The 16,950-nt window shown below is 33.6% G+C and overlaps 1 pseudogene across 1 annotated transcript; it reads right to left on the reverse strand.

The window, feature by feature from the left end:
* Positions 1-3,396: 3,396 nt before the first annotated feature.
* LOC143619436 (transmembrane 9 superfamily member 1-like) lies at positions 3,397-10,764 on the reverse strand (annotated as a pseudogene). The gene is made up of 12 exons (XR_013151183.1): positions 10,654-10,764; positions 9,251-9,449; positions 9,064-9,168; positions 8,942-8,959; positions 8,761-8,855; positions 8,529-8,680; positions 8,288-8,422; positions 8,059-8,225; positions 7,192-7,286; positions 6,194-6,567; positions 5,064-5,337; positions 3,397-3,692 (listed from the first exon to the last, which is right to left on the reverse strand). The product of XR_013151183.1 is annotated as a transmembrane 9 superfamily member 1-like (transcript).
* Between the last annotated feature and the right edge of the window lie 6,186 nt (positions 10,765-16,950).

Raw genomic sequence — 16,950 nt, forward strand, 5'->3', positions numbered from 1 at the left:
ACATAATATTTTTAACGGTAATAACATGATACGATATAATAATAATAATAATAATAATAATAATAATAAAATAATAATTATTTTAATTTAATAATCTACCTATTCTAATAAAATAAAATAAATGTTGACACTTGTCATCTTTTGGTTAATTTTTACAATTTTCCCTCCAAAACTAATATATATATGTAATACATTAATAATTATTCACTTTTCTTTTACACTATATTTAATATTTTATAAATATAATTATTAGCATATTATTTTACTTTATATTTCAAAATACTTTGTGAATTCCAAAAATCAACAACAAATCATGTTTTTCAAATGAAAATTGTTTCGGGTTTGTTGTGAAACTTAAATTTGATTTTATGGGTCAAAAGTTGGTAAATAGATTGTTTGGTACAAGTTAACTACATTTAAGTCAAAATTTGTGACGGGTCAAAAATGAAAATTTTGAGTATTTTTAAAAGTTTGAGAATGCAAACTAGATTTATTGTCAAATTTGTTATGGATTCAAAGCGTTGACTTGAAAATGTTGAAAGTATGAAAGCTAGAATTTTATACATGATTCAGGTTTCAAATTTATTTTTAAGGGCATTTTTTGAAATAATTAAAAGGTTCGGGATTTGACAAATTGACTAATTTTCCTTCAACTATTAAAATTTAATAAATGATTGCCTATCAATGCTTTTAACTTTTATCAAATTTGAAATATTTATGTCAACATTAACTTTTCCTTCAATGGCGATCAAAACGTTGTATGGGAAGCATGTTAAAAAAATTATGCTCAAATAAAACAAAATATTCACAAAATTGAATGGCTTAGCATGCTATTTTTTATGTTACCATTATGACAAAGTCGAGAAGCTCTCTGAAACTTATCAAAATCTTTTTCATGGTGTAGCTCAAAAAACATAGTTCTTGAAGAACATTCATTGTTATAATTTAATGTTCTACTTTCTTTTGATGGGTGGTAAATTAAGAAATATATCAATAAATGTAACGCCCCTTTTGTATTTAGGCTGAGTGGTCAGAACTACTATCGTATAAGAGCTCTTGTTTCCGAAATTGGATCATAAGCAAATTTCTTTCAATTATACATATATGTCACCGAGAATAAATTTTTCAATAAAAAGAAGCATTATCAGGTACATTTTGCACAAGCATTTTTTTATTAATTAAGTTCATTTTAAAAAATAATTTTGTGATACAAATAAAATTAATTTATGTACACATAGTATAGATACAAGCATAGATGTAATACATTTTTTTTCATATACGCTATGTAATTATTTGTTTTACTTGTAATTTTATAATTTGAATTATCACGTGTATAACACGGGGTCTAAAACTAGTATAGTTATACTATAATAAAATAATAATAATAATAATTGTTGATCATTTTTCATTCCATTCCTTGAAGGAATGAAAGAAAAACCACATTTTACTAAGGAATCAAAAATGTTATATATAGAAGGAATTGCATTCCTTATGAATGATTTATTTCATTGATGAATGACAACCAAACTTGTTTTATTTAATTTATTTGAAATGATTCATTCCATTCTGCATATCATTACTTCATACCAAACACTACCTTAGTTCTTTTTCTTTTTCTTGAAACAATGCAGATAGTGGTTTCTACTGTTTGTTGGTTTCAAGATCAATGTATAGAGTTGGGATTTGGGAATGCAAATTTTAAGTTTTTTCACAATTTTATTTTATTTTATAAGTTGATCTTCTTGTTACAGATTTGAATGTTTTATGGTTTTTGCTTGTATGTTGTTGATTCAAAGATCATCTTTGTATTTTTGAATCTTTTTGTTTGGTATTTGAATGATTTATGGGTTTGTTGATTCAAAATTCGATTCATATATATTGAATATTTTTGTAAAACAAAAACTCATTTTGTGGCTTGGCTTATTGGCTCGTTTCTTAAGTTAAAACCCCAAATTAAACCATCCTTCTATCTTTCACGTCAGTTTAACATCTCTCTTTTCTTCCAAATCACCGCGTCATTTATATATATATATATATATATATATATATATATATATATATATATATATATATATAGGGTAAGGATCCTAAAAGAACCATTGGCAAATTGAGAACTTTGAGAACCATTTTGGACCACTAAAAAACCCCTCTAAAAAATATTAAAAAAATTATAAAACAAATAAAACCGAAAATTTTAAAAAGTAAAAAAACCAAAATTCTTATATTTCATTCCGGTTTCATTAAAAAAAACTGAAATTTTTTTTTTCTTTTTAATTCATATTATACCTATACACATATGTATACTTTCATTTAATATCCAGTTATGTAATGTACACATATGTACATTATCATTTACCTTAAATTATACATATATGTATAGGAAAAAAAAAACATGTGTGTACATATATGTATATGTATAATTTAGCTAAACCGAGAATTTTTTTTTTACGTTTTTTTTTTAGAAACCGGGATGATAAATAAGAACTTTGGTTTTTTTTACTTTTTTTATTTTTGTGTTTTTTTTTGTTTTATGATTTTTTTTATTTTTAGGTTTTTTTGTGATCCAAAATAATTCTCATAGTTCTCAATTCCTAAAAAGTTCTCACATGATCCTAATCCTATATATATATTCTTTTCCCTAAACCTATAAGCCTAACACCTCAAATGTCTAAGTGAGACATTAACCCAATAACCCTATCACTATTATTAATGGCTTGCTAAAACACAATGAGGCTCCAGACAAAGGAAGATTAAATACTTACATTTAATACTAGAGCTTGGTACCTGTTATTATATATGTAGCAAGTTTTCTATAACACCAAAAGTTTTAAGTTGAGATGGTTAGGAAACGAGTCATACCCATAGTAGGTTCAAACCAGGACACGTCAATTAAAAATAGGTTCTATTTTATTCGTTTCAACACAAGTTTCGTCCAAGATAGGTTCGACTTAAAACATACCGTGTCCAAAAAACGTATCACAAGCCATCATCACTGCTTAAATCGGAAGAGCTAGAGCTCGAATTATGAAATCCACATCCAAATCAGGTAAAATTGCTCATTCATGGGTATTTTTCTTTAATAGAAACGGGTAAAACGGTCAATTTTAAAAAAAAAATCAGCAATCAAACTCAAGTGCAGATATTGCTACCCTATATTGTGTATGATATAACTTTCTATTCAAATTGGACACAATGAATAAACACAAGTATAATAAACAATCATCTCTTCTTGCACAAAAGTCACAAACACATAAATGCACCCCCACCCCCACCCCCACCCCACCACTTGTTCAAACACAAAACCACAAACCCGAGGCGGAATTACACGAGACAACTCAAGAACAAAACAACGTATGTGGAACAAAAGTAACACCTTTGTTTTGTGAATAACAATAATAACAAAACAACCTCTGATTTTAAAATTCTCATCCAACTTTTTCTACACTCCATAGAAAGGAAGGAAAAACTTATCGAACTTCCCTCAATCTCAGGAGTTAGGTATGCTACTAATTAACCACGACCTGCGGGTTTACATACCTGATGCAAGCATCCAACTGGCATTCACTGTTAACTACCAAGGGCGGGCCCCACAGTGGGCGGCATTCTTCTTCTTGTTAATGTGACTTAATCACACTTAATGTTCCGGTAGATCCTTCTAACAAACAAGTTTGACCCCAAGTGACCAACGGCTCCTGCAAATTATGTTATGAAGAAACTTCAGAATAACGGATCTTTTTACTGGTCAATTTAGTACTGACGAGTCTAATGAGGCGATTTGGCGCGTACTAAATTGACCCGTTTCGACCCAGTTAAAAACAAGCTGGGTTGAAACGGATCAATTTAGTATGTCTCAAAGACGACGGATCCAGGCCCGCAAATAGACTTGTAAAAGCATGTTCGCATTTGTTTGTTTAACTTTAAACGAGCAAATGGAGTTTTCTTGTTCTTTTTCGTGTTCATTCGTTAAGAAAATGAACATGTTCGTGTTTGTTTATGTACGTTAACGATATAAATGAATGGTTCATGAACGTAAACGAACAAACATAACTGAACATAGATGATAATTGAGCTAAAACTAGTTAAGTAATACGAAGAACAATGTGTCGGGAATAAAAAGTTATTAAAACTAGACTAAAATGTAAGAAACCAAAAAAATTTAAATGAATATATTAACAAACGTAAACTAGCGTACATAAACTAATTTAAATGGATGAACGTGACATGTGTTCATGCTCTTAACTAAATGAGCAATTCGTTTGTTTATTAAATAAACAAACAAACGAGCTTCATGTCAAACAGTTCATGAAAACTGTTCACTGAACGTTCGGTTCATTTACAGCGCAAACACTTATTTGTCGATTTCTATAATCAAGGCATGAGTTAATTATGACTACAAAAACTATATACTATTACAATAACAAAAACAAACGGGAAAATTCCCAACATAAGCATTTCTAAAAACAAATTTCTAGTTTTAGGTAACATTTGCAAAAAATTTCAAAAATAGAACTTGCCACGTGTCCTTAAACTAACCGTAACGAGCACGTTCACTAATCAATTACTTGTCACGACTAAATAAGTTTCATGCCTCGTAATCAATGCCCACGAGTAATTCATAAGTCGTTTAGTCGCAACGAGTAGATTATAAGGTTAAACTAGTCGCGACGAGTTAACTACTAATAAACTACTCGAGTAGGGAATGTAAACCGGGTAAACTAGTCGTCGAGACTAAAGGATTTATTAATTACTCGTGGGCGTTGATTACAAGGCATGAAACTTATTTAGTCGTGACGAGTAAATGAGTAGTGATCGTGCTCGTTATGGTTAGTTTAAGGACGCGCGACAACTTTTAATTGGTTCTACAAACTACTCGTCATGACTAGTTTATAATACCTATTTCAGGAATTTTTTGCAAATTATACCTAAAACTAGAAATTTGTTTTCATAAATACTTATTTTGGGAATTTTCCCCAAACAAACACCTAGTTGACCCGCTTTGAGATAAAAACACACACCAAAATGACACTTATGGAAGTAAATGAGTCGATACAAGTTATACTTACCACATAGGATTCCTAATCCGAGGCAGAACATTGCAGTGTAACCGAAGTAGAAGCTGGTTTGGAAGAAACCAGACATTTTCGTCTTGACATAATAATAATATATTGAGTACAAGTAGACGTAAATAGCTGTTGAGGCTGCAGAGAAGAATGAAGTCCATTGCCAATAATAATTCTCCGCGTTTAGCAAGAAATACGTCCCAACGATTGTTACACATACGGTCACTATTATGAGAATCAGAAATACTAGTAGCATAAACCCGTACACATAATACACCTGTCATATACGCAAACATAAGAAATCAGTATGCTTTAATCATTCATACTTTATTTTCACATTAAAAAACCGTATTATTTGATTATATTATTATTAATTTAAAGGTGGAAACAAGCCAAGCCATTGTGAGCTACTCAAGATCGGCTCGCTAAAAGCTCAAAACGAGCCGCGTTTGAACGAGCTCAAGCCAGCTCACGAGTTTAAACGAGCCATTTATTTATATAAATATTATATAATATATTAAATGCATGTTTATATTACAATTAGCATCATACATAAAATTATGATAAAAAATAGCTAAATAATATATGCTATGTTATATATAAAAATTATAAAGGTATATAAAAAAATTAGATAGCAGACAAAACGAGCGAAGCTCGAGCCTGAAGAACTACTAATGAGCCGAACTCGATCTTTAGAAATAGAGTTCGAAACGAGCCAAGCCTGAGCTCTTCTAAGTTAAACGAGATGACAATAAGCGAGCTCTTGTTTAATAAGCGAGTTCACTTAATGAGCTTGATCCGGCTCGCAAGCATAAACAAGCCCATCATTTATAGAAATATTATTTAATATATTAAATATAAATATATATTTATACGATAACTATTATTATATATGAAAAAAATATAAATAGCTAAACAATAAATATTTACATATAAAAATTAAAACTATAATGTATGTAAAATAATTAATGAAACAAAAACAAGCCGAGCTCGAGCCTGAAAAGCTACTCACGAGCCAGGCTCGATCTTTAGAAATAGAGCTCGAGCTCGAGCCTGATCCTAGGTAAGCTCAAGCTCGACTCGTTTACACCTCTAATACTTATTACAATATATTGCTCAAATCTAGATCATACCTTATAATTCCAAAAGGAAGTGAAAACAAAGTACATCTCAATGAAGATGCTACCGAAAGGAAGCAATCCTCCCATTAGTGAAACTACAGACGGTGTGAGATACCACTTTTTCATGGGAATCGGGCGAGGAATTGTCTTCACACGACACGGGTTATTGGGAGCCCCACTCTAGTTCCTCCCAACAACCGTACCAAGAAGAGCAAGTGGGAAAGAAATAAAAGCCCAAATGACGAAAACGACCACCATTGTGCCAAATGGAATAGCTGCTAAAGATCCATAGAATATGGCGATTGTGTTGAGAATGAAACCGATCCCAAAGCACAAAAACGGAAAAAGTGACGCTGTCAAGATCATTGACTTTATCCATGTTTTCCCTGAAAAGAAAACAAGTCAAAATCAAGAGACTTAGTTGATAAAAAAATCAACTTAAATAGAGAGAATTGCATATATCCCCTTGTAAGCTTCACTAATATTTACCCAACACGAAATTAAATTTGCATATATCCCCTACCTTAATGAAACTTCACATAATAACAAAAATAGTTAAATACACTTTCAAAATTAAAACTTCACTTTCAAAAATACCTAACCGATCGTTCGTTTTTCATTTTGATGAGTGCCACTTGTATTTTTTATGACTGTTACTCCAAAAGCTCATGATAAAGAAGAGTAGATTATACAGACAAGAAAATAATGAAAAAAAAGGAAAAAAGAACTTTAGTAAAAACGCAAAAGGATTAAAAAACTCATAAAAGAAACAAAATAAAACAGATAACCTAAAAAAATGTAATAAAGAAAAAATAGTTAAAAATGGGTAAATATGAAAATTTTGCAAATTTTGAAGTTTTAGTAATAATATATGTAAAAATTCTATAATTTTCTTTCAACAAAGTAAATCAGAATAGGTAAATTTGATATATTTTTCATTAAGGGAGGAGATATATACAGTTTTGGGTTGGGCAAATATGCAATTTGCTCCATTTATATTAGGTACATACCACCATTGCGTGAGTACATTCCACCACTCACATAACCAGAAACAAAAGAAGTGAGAGCATAGCAAACAATAAATGTTGTTACGATTGCTCCTCGTCTACAAACAAATAATCAAAGTTATAGTTTGAACTAGGGGTGAGCAATTCGCGGTTCCGAACCGCTAGAACCGGGGAACCGGAACCGAACCGCTAAATCCGAACCGTATTATTGTATTTCGGGTCCGGTTCCGGTTCTTAAATTTGGCTGAAAACGGTTCCCGGTTCGGTTCCGGTTAGAACCGAGGGTTCCAGTTATAGAACTGCTAGAACCGGGTTAGGTTTAAACTTTGAAGATTATATTTAAAATCCTATTTATTTAGTAGGCTTTCATACTTCCATGTACGAGCGACCACTCACGTTCTCACTTTCCCGGTTTCATTGAATCCCTTACAATATCATAAACAATAATCATCTTCCACAGCCCCTAAATCTGTTTTAAAAAATAATTGTTTTCTGAAGTATTGAGTTATTCAAATCTATTTTCAATCCCCTTCATTAAAATATAATATGTTGATATGATAATGTTTTATTTAATGGGTTGTCGTTTGTTTCTTGCACCTTCTAATATTTCATATTTAGAATTTTAATTGAAAACCAATTCTGGCAAGAACCATTTACACAAGAACCGTTTAGCTTAGTTCCGGACCGAACCAGAACCGTTAAAATACGGTTCGGTTCCGGTTCTTATATTTAGCATTTAACGGTTCTGGTTCGGTACCGGTTCTCGCGGTTATGAACCGTTGCACAGCCCTAGTTTGAACTCATTCTTGATAAAATGATATAAAATAAACCTAAATGCCCAAATAATTCAGGGCTATATTTGTCACATACCCGACATACAACATTCCAATAATCGCAAACAAGATGACAAGAAGAATCAATAGTGCCAGCTGGGCACCAGTCCCGACAACCGCTGACAACAAAACCAAATTACGTGGTGGACGGAAAACGTCTCCATGAACGAGTTTCCAACCAGATTCTTCATTGACATCTCTTTCCTGAAAATAGATTATTACAAAATAATATTATATGGCAAATTAGTGACGGGATTTATAATTACCAGAGTTTCTAGATCATCATCTTCTCGAGCATATTTGGCATAGTCATTTCGAAGAGTCTGCATCAGTATCATAGAGACCAATCCAGTCAGAAAGATAACCATCATGAATGAATTGAATATGGAGAACCAATGAATCTGCATAAAAAACGAAGAAACTTTATTGACTTACAATGTAATATAAATCAAAGTTATTTTGCATGGTAAATAATAATGGAAAATACACAAGTCCTAGCATATTCACCTGATGCTCGAAAAAATGGTAATCCAAATAACGTCAAAACGGCGAGCAAATGTGACGTTGGTTTCGGTCCACTTTACTGAATATGTCATGTCAAGTGTTTTACCAACTTCCAAAGGTTTTGGATTTTCTTGAGTGAGATTAACATGAATGATCTACAACATGGTATAATGCAGGTTGTTACAATTTATAATATTATTTACACCAGTTAACATACAAGTGAAATGATGCAAACCTGGTCTTTGTTGTATTGTATAGTAATATTCATATGTGTAAATAGCATATGCCTGTTATCGCTGTTCTTATCAGAGTGTAGCTCGCCAACAAAGCCTAAAATCCCAGTAACCATGAAAGATTAAAATAAGATAAAATAAGAGATTATAACTAAAAAGATATAAAATATAAGGCATGCATACCCCACAGTGGCAGATCATCTTTGTATTCAACACAGCCAAGAAAAAGAGAAAACAAGATCAGAAACGTATGCGATAATTATATTAAAAAAAAACACTAAAGAACACAATGCATGGTTGCATACCCATGAACAACTCAAACCAGTAGTTATTCTCAATAGCTTGTTTGAACTGCATGGCTTTTGATTCATCAAGTTGCAGCTCACAAACATTAGTTTTGTCAACATTCTCTGCAAGAATAAACACATTTCATGAAACTATTTCAAGCTATAATAATTAATAACACAAGAATATGTAAAGTAATCTGCATACTTTGAAACTTGACATCCATTTGGCTGTCAATAAGCTCGTTTCCACCCAATACTTCACCCAGACCGCCCCACTTGTGTGCAGCTTGAGCATGACCATCTTGACGACAAAACGGAAGACTGTAGAAATTGTATGTTTCTTGTGGATTATTGTAGGGCCCGACTTTATTCACCCAAAGGGTGACTTTTTCATCTGATTGATACTGCAGATGTGGACAATGATAAAAGTCAAAATAAAAATTGACCATAAGACACATTAAATATGTTAAAATTGTTCCCAAAAGGATCTATACTTAAGAATAACTTTTGAAGAAACAAAGAATCTCTTTCCAAGAAATATATGTATTTTCAAACATGTTTAGATGATGGCATTATCCAATCACAAAAATGTCATAGTATAAATGCATAACCTTCATTCTGCAATCACAAATCTCGTGCATTATATTGGCTAAGGGGTTGAGTGACTTGAGTCTGTATAATATCTTTTATTGCAAAAAAAAGTAGAGATTAAAAACCAGCTTTACGGTGATCACTGATACTGCAGAAAGTGTATCTGTTATCTAAATTTTCATTCTTTAGATTGTGTTTTCCGGATTCTTGCACTTGATTTTAAGAAGTGTTAAAAACATACAAATTAGAAAATTATATGTATGTGAGGCTAAGAGAATGCAGATTTTTTTGGGAGCATAGATAATGTCTGATCACATGTGCTATTAAACATTTGCAGACTACAATCTACAATAAAAGAGTTATCAAATTCAAATAAGAGCGCATGTCGACCTTCAACATTGTAGGGATCATATATCGTATTGTGTAGTGGCGATGACAATGTTGGAGAAGCAAACGATCCCTACAATGTTGAATGCCAACATTTGCACTTATTTGACATTGGTTCTGAAATTGCGAAGAGAACGTACAAGCATTGAATGATATATGATAATCAACTTATTTTAAAAAATAAATTTTTTGATAACTTGTATATTGTATTGCACTATGCAAATGTCTGATTAGACACCATCTACTTCCTTGCAATAGAAGAGATTATACAGTCCCAACCTTTAACGCATAACAAATTCCCTTAAGCAAACCATTACTCTCTCCAGGGCCGACTAAAACGATGTCTAAAAACGAGGCCTTGTTGTAAAAAAGTGATCTTTCTTTTCTTTCCCTCCGGACCTAACTGAGTAACAACGCCTAAAGCCCTAGCTTCATTTGGTCACTGGCATGTCATTTACACCATCAACTACCCTAAAACACCTTAATCAATCAATCAGATAGTAAATTTGACAAAGGAAAGAAAATGTGGGGAGGGAGATAGATCTAGATAGCAAAGAAAGGTTAAACCCATAACATATTATTTTAATTTAATTTTAAATAAATCACAGACAGATCTAACAAATTAATAACCTTGTGATCGTAATCGGAAGCCAAGACCGGCGAGGAGAATAGGAGGACAATGGAGACGGTGAGTGCTCCGGCGGAGGATCTGACGGAAGGTCGCATCGGGTTCGCCAGCGATTCGATTCGATTCGATGTAAGAGGAGGGTTACACTCGTGCTTGCTCTTATTATGATTATTATTATTATTATTATTAATTACATGATAGAGTCAACGATATAATAACATTTATAATTTATCATACTTAACAAAGCATCACCACATTTCTTAATTGTTGCTGAATTTCGATGTGTTTGACCCATTTAAGTTAAAAAAATAAGCGGGTCGTGAGTAGGGGTGAGCGTTTTTGACATCAAGTTTTAAGTTTTCGGTATTAGTATGGTACTGGTATTTTCTGAATTTTTTGCACGAAATACCGTTACCGTACCGATACAAAATATTTTCGAATTTTGGGATTGGGATTTTCAGGATCGGTACCAGTACCATCTCGAGCTCATTCCTAGTCGTGGGTCTAATCAAACTCGGATAGCCCTTAACGGGTTATAACATATTACGTATTTGTGAAACCCTTTAATCAACAAACCTTACTTTAATTTCTCTTCTCTACATATTCTCTGTGGACGGTCTATTCTCTTCATCATCGATTAACTTCCAATTACCAATCATCATCGTCAGCCCCCCCCCCCCCCACTCTCTTGCATAAACCACCATCATCAACTGCATTAAATGCCCATTCTTTGTTGGATTTCTCATGAATCGTCGAATGAACACCGGATAATTGGCCATCGATTCAAATCTGGTTGCCCCTTACCTCCTCTTTTATTTATGAAATCTTATCCAAGTCAACTTGTTTTCATCTTCATCACTCATACCACCACCTCGCCAAGCTTGATTCCAAGCCTAGAACAGTTGTTACTGGTGGTAGATTATTAGCATACTATGCTATCTTAAATTTATAAAAGCATGCCTGATTTAGACTTGGACGATTTTGTCTTTTCTTTGATTATCTTTGATTTCCAATAAAGATCCAAATAGTAAAATTTCAATAATATTAGTAAAATTTGATTTCTTCTATCAAGATGTGAATTCTGTTTTGATTATTTATATTATGTTAAATACAACTACGTTCTATATCTGTGTAGACTAGAGACAAAAGAAAATCATGGTTGTATATGTCATTTATCCCGACTACCTATGACCGAGTATCTACAAACATGGTCATCGAAGCGCATGCTCAAACAGTAGAAAATGGGACATGAACTTAGATACCAATATGATTACCGACGAGCATCGTTATAGAAGTGGTACCATTACAACCGTTTATTCATTTCATGCAAATCTCGCTTCCATGTCGATTGTTGATTCCTTTAATATTCAAGCTCGGCGAAAAACCAAAATCTCTTCTAAAACCATAAAACTCTTCACCAAATTCCCTCCTCATATGACTCCTCGTGATTTAATCTCACAAGAAGGCCTTATGGAACACGTGCTTATCATCTAAATGTATATGCTTGCATTTTATTTAGTATTAAATTATATAAATGTTATACACCCTTTTATCCACTTTTATCCACATGACGAAACTAACAATGTGGATCATGCGACGACTCTAGTAATTACTGGTGCACATGTAATTATAAAGGTATCCGCATGAAAATCATAGTGAAATTGATAGTGTGTGATGATACAGAACTTAATATGATTATGGACAACGAAACAAATGTGATGTGATAAGGACATGATGGATATGTCGCTGGTACATCCAATATATAAGTGTTGTCGTATTCTCATTTGTAGCGTTTATCGGGTCACTTGAAGATCTATATTATTTTTACTATTGCTTATGCACCCTTAATTCTTGTGTAAATTTTAGTTATATAATGTACTACCTCAAATATGTGCTCATAATTTTATTTTATTTATTTCTCTATTTCTCCTCGTTAGTTAAATCAGTCGTCTTTTATCACATATTCAACGTCGCTCAAAATTCGTAACTCGTTTATCCACCCTTACTCCATCGGCTTTGTTTCAATTTCGGGTCGAATTTTCCAAAAGTTGGGAATACTGTGACGTTCGTCAAAATTCGCCGAAGACTTGACCCATTTAAAATTTTATTTATTTGATTTTGTCATCTTCCACTTTAACCTCGTTTAAATTCGCTATTCTACGTATCTAGATCCTTTTCCAACTTGTTTTCTTGATCAACAAATTAGCCAAAAAAAAATATCAATTGCATGATTTATGCCCAAAGACTAGCCTTTTTTTCTAGTTTCAAGAATTAACTCGTCCTCCCTTGTTATTAACGAAATTGCGGCTATATAAACCACACTCTACCTTTGCTATTTCCTTGCCACATGTAACATCTCGAATTTTTAGTATTTGTATTCGTTTAAGTTTAAACGTAATTCGGATCTTTCGAATTATTTAAAACTTGTATTTATTGGTTTTTAATTTGGTTTAACTTATTTTATAATTTCATAACTTTTAATCATGCCAAAATAGTCCTTAACAACCTTTAAAATCGCTTAAAATGCCTAAAAATCGTATTTTCGGGAACTACATGGACTAGTTTTGCCAATTCATTCATATTTTCGATTAAATTAACGAAACTTAAGCTCCAAGACAGTCAACTAATGTTATAAACATTCCAATTTCATTTTATTGCTGTCCAAACCGAAATCTTTAAGTTATTATACCTGATTTTGTCATTAATTGATTATTCGGTTTCCTAAAATAGTTATTTCCTAATAAACAAGCCTTAACCATTAATATTTAAACAAGATATATCATAAAACCCTAGATTATTACTTCAATACCAGCCACCATATCTAAAATCCATGAAATTTCCCTTTCCCCATTGTCGGTTTCTTCAATTTCTTCAAGTTCTTCAAGCCTTCGTTTACTTTCAAGCTTCAAGACCATTTGACCTCAATTATCTCTTGTTACATTCATCGTTAGGGTAGGTTGTCTTCTTCAATATTGTAGATTTTTATCTGTAGAACAAAAGTCCTCAATAAATTTTTCCGGATTGAGGGGTCTCGGTGGTCAATTGGACTCAAACCCGTTTAAGGGCATAATAGTCAGCAAGTTTGACTTAATGTTTTCTCATACTTCTGATCAGATTCAACGTTCGGTCCAGAAGACTTTTATTCTCGTAAAGAAATTTTAAGGCTACTGACCAAAACCCTACTCCCGACTCGCTGTTCGGATTCTGGTCAGTACCAGCTCGCTTAAATCTTAAATAAAACATAACTAAAGTTCTAAACGTCCGTTTGGATTGATTCCAGCGGCCACGAGTTCGTTGTTACTTATATTATCATATCTCAAAGTTTTAGATTCTAAATTGTTTATATTGTTTGACGTGTAGTGGACAACTCGCTTATTCGTTAACTCGCTTATTCGTATTTATATTCATTTGTCATTAATCTAAGGTGAGTTATCATTCCCCTATTTTACAACTTTTCTAAACGTTTTGGGGACATATGCGTACGTATTCGTATTTCATACTATATATATATTCAAACATACGTGTTGTTGTGAGTGATTTAATCAAACATACGTGCTACTTGGTTACTTGTGTTACCATTCAATCAATCATATATTGGGATTACTATTCAATCAATCATATAGCGGGTGTTCCTGCTGGTGACCAACGCCCGATTTGCTTGGCAGCGGTCTACATACTTGTTTATGGTTTGATTATATTTACCGCACTTATCACGTTATGCTTGTTTATATTGTTGTGTCAAAACTGGTGAAATTCTCACTCAACTTTATGTTGACAAAACTCTATTTTCTACGCATATGCAATGTAACATCCCGAAATTTCGAGATAATATTAATTATATTACTTAACAATAGAGGGAAAGATTACTCGGGTTATCAGGAAATAAATAATAGAATAGGAGTTGGTATGGGTCGGGCTAGTGTTGGGAAATGTATGTGGGTCTTGGACTTAGATTGCGTAAGATGGGTTAAATGAGAATGGGCCTTGGGTCCGTGGGCTTGAGAGAGATAAATACCCATCCCAAGCCCAAAATATCATTTATTTCCATCTTTCTCCTTACACCCTCAAAACACACACATTCTAACCGATCAAGATTCGGAGCAGAGACCCGAGGTTTTGTTGATAGATCTGCGTTGGTAAGGTAAGAACATATCCAACAAAGCTAATATTACTGAAAATGGTTAGGATTGGATGGGTTAAACCGGACCCGGACCCAAACTGCCCAAATCGGACCTCTAAAACGTCGATTTTAGGCCGATTTGATGGTTAGGGTTTGTAGGCGCCGATCATACGATTCCGTGGGTACCAAAATCGAGTTATTTGGCTAAGAAACGAAGGAGTTATGGGCAAACAGATCTGCAGCGCGACAACTTCGCCTTCATCTGGGCAACTTCGCCTTCAAGCGATGAACTTCGCCTGCAAGCTAAGTTCGCCTGATGAACTTCGCCTGCAAGCCAAGTTCGCCTGATAAGTTCGCCTGAAGCCAAGTTCGCCTGATGGCAACTTCGCCTAAATGGTAACTTCGCCTAAAAGCCAAGTTCGCCTAAGGTTTAACTTCGCCTGAAGCCAAGTTCGCCTAAGGTTTAACTTCGCCTGAAGCCAAGTTCGCCTGAGGTTTAACTTCGCCTAAAAGCCAAGTTCGCCTGAGGTTTAACTTCGCCTGAAGCCAAGTTCGCCTAAGGTTTAACTTCGCCTGAAGCCAAGTTCGCCTAAGGTTTAACTTCGCCTGAAGCTAAGTTCGCCCGAAGGGTTAACTTCGCCTAAAGCCAAGTTTGATTAGAAAATAAATTATAAAGCGATAAGTTAAAGTAAGCTAATACTAGGCCACCAGATTAGGTCAGGCGAGTATTGATACGTGTAACTTGTACAGTTAGCCGAGCTCAGTTAAAGAAGGGATTTACAGCTCTCAGAAAAAGAAGCAGTATTCAGGTGAGTTTCTAGCCCCATTTATGTGTTATGTTTTCGGGGCTGTGTGCATACTCGATATGTTTGTTAATACGCTTATCCTAAGAGATAAGTGTATGCCTTATGTGAATGATATGATATATAGGAATGATTGCTTGATGGTACGTGAACGATCTTCGGATATTGCACGTACTGTCAGGTTGTAACACTATGTGTAAGGTAAGTATGATATGTATGTTTATGTGTATGAACATGATAGAGATAATAGAAGAAAGAAATGATAATGTATGGTTACGAAAAGGGTACCGAGCCCTACTAATACTCGAGGTATGATGTATGGTTGTATGGTGACGAAGAGGGAATCGAACCCTTCTAATATTCGAAAACAAGGGACCAGACCCTTATAATATCTGTGATGTTAGGGACCAGACCCTTATAATATCTGTGATGTTAGGGACCAGACCCTTATAATATCTGTGATGTTAGGGACCAGACCCTTATAATATCTGTGATGTTAGGGACCAGACCCTTATAATATCTGTGATGTTAGGGACCAGACCCTTATAATATCTGTGATGTTAGGGACCAGACCCTTATAATATCTGTGATGTTAGGGACCAGACCCTTATAATATCTGTGATGTTAGGGACCAGACCCTTATAATATCTGTGATGTTAGGGACCAGACCCTTATAATATCTGTGATGTTAGGGACCAGACCCTTATAATATCTGTGAGGTTATAGGGCGAAAGGCTCTTTAAAACGTATGAATATATGAATGTATAGAAGTATGAAAGAATAAAAGTATGAATACATGAATGTATAGAAGTATGAAAGAATAAAAGCATGAATACATGAATGTATAGAAGTATGAATGAATAAAAGTATGAATATATGAATGTATAAAAGTATGAAGGTAAGAAAGTATGAAATGCAAGAATGTATTGTATGATTATGTGATTAACTAGAACTCACTCAGCGTAGCTGACTTTTAGTATGCACGCAGGTGAGCTGATTATAGAGTTAGCATGAGGATGGCACATGGCATGGATTGAACGGCTGGCATCTGAAGAGAGAAGTAAAGATGTTTTAAATATAAAGTTTTGGTGTTATGGTATCAAGGAAAAGATTTAATGTTTTGTAACAAATGATTGACGTTTTATATTCCGCGAAAAGTTTTAATAAACTCTGATTTGAAGAACTGTGTTTATGAGTAAATCCGACGCTAAAGTAGGGTCACCGGGTTCGGGGCCTTACAAGTTGGTATCAGAGCAAAGTTCGAGAGATTTAAGCATCCTACATGCTTAGACTCGAACAGAAAATGGGATTTAAGTAAGAAAAGAAAGAAGATGCCAGTTCAAGAATGCCATGTGTCGCTCAAGCAAAATCAGTAA

Source organism: Bidens hawaiensis, unplaced genomic scaffold (assembly GCF_021521415.1).
Source record: "Bidens hawaiensis isolate Kalapana, Puna unplaced genomic scaffold, B.hawaiensis_p1.1 tig00002438_1, whole genome shotgun sequence".
Taxonomy (NCBI): Eukaryota; Viridiplantae; Streptophyta; class Magnoliopsida; order Asterales; family Asteraceae; genus Bidens; species Bidens hawaiensis.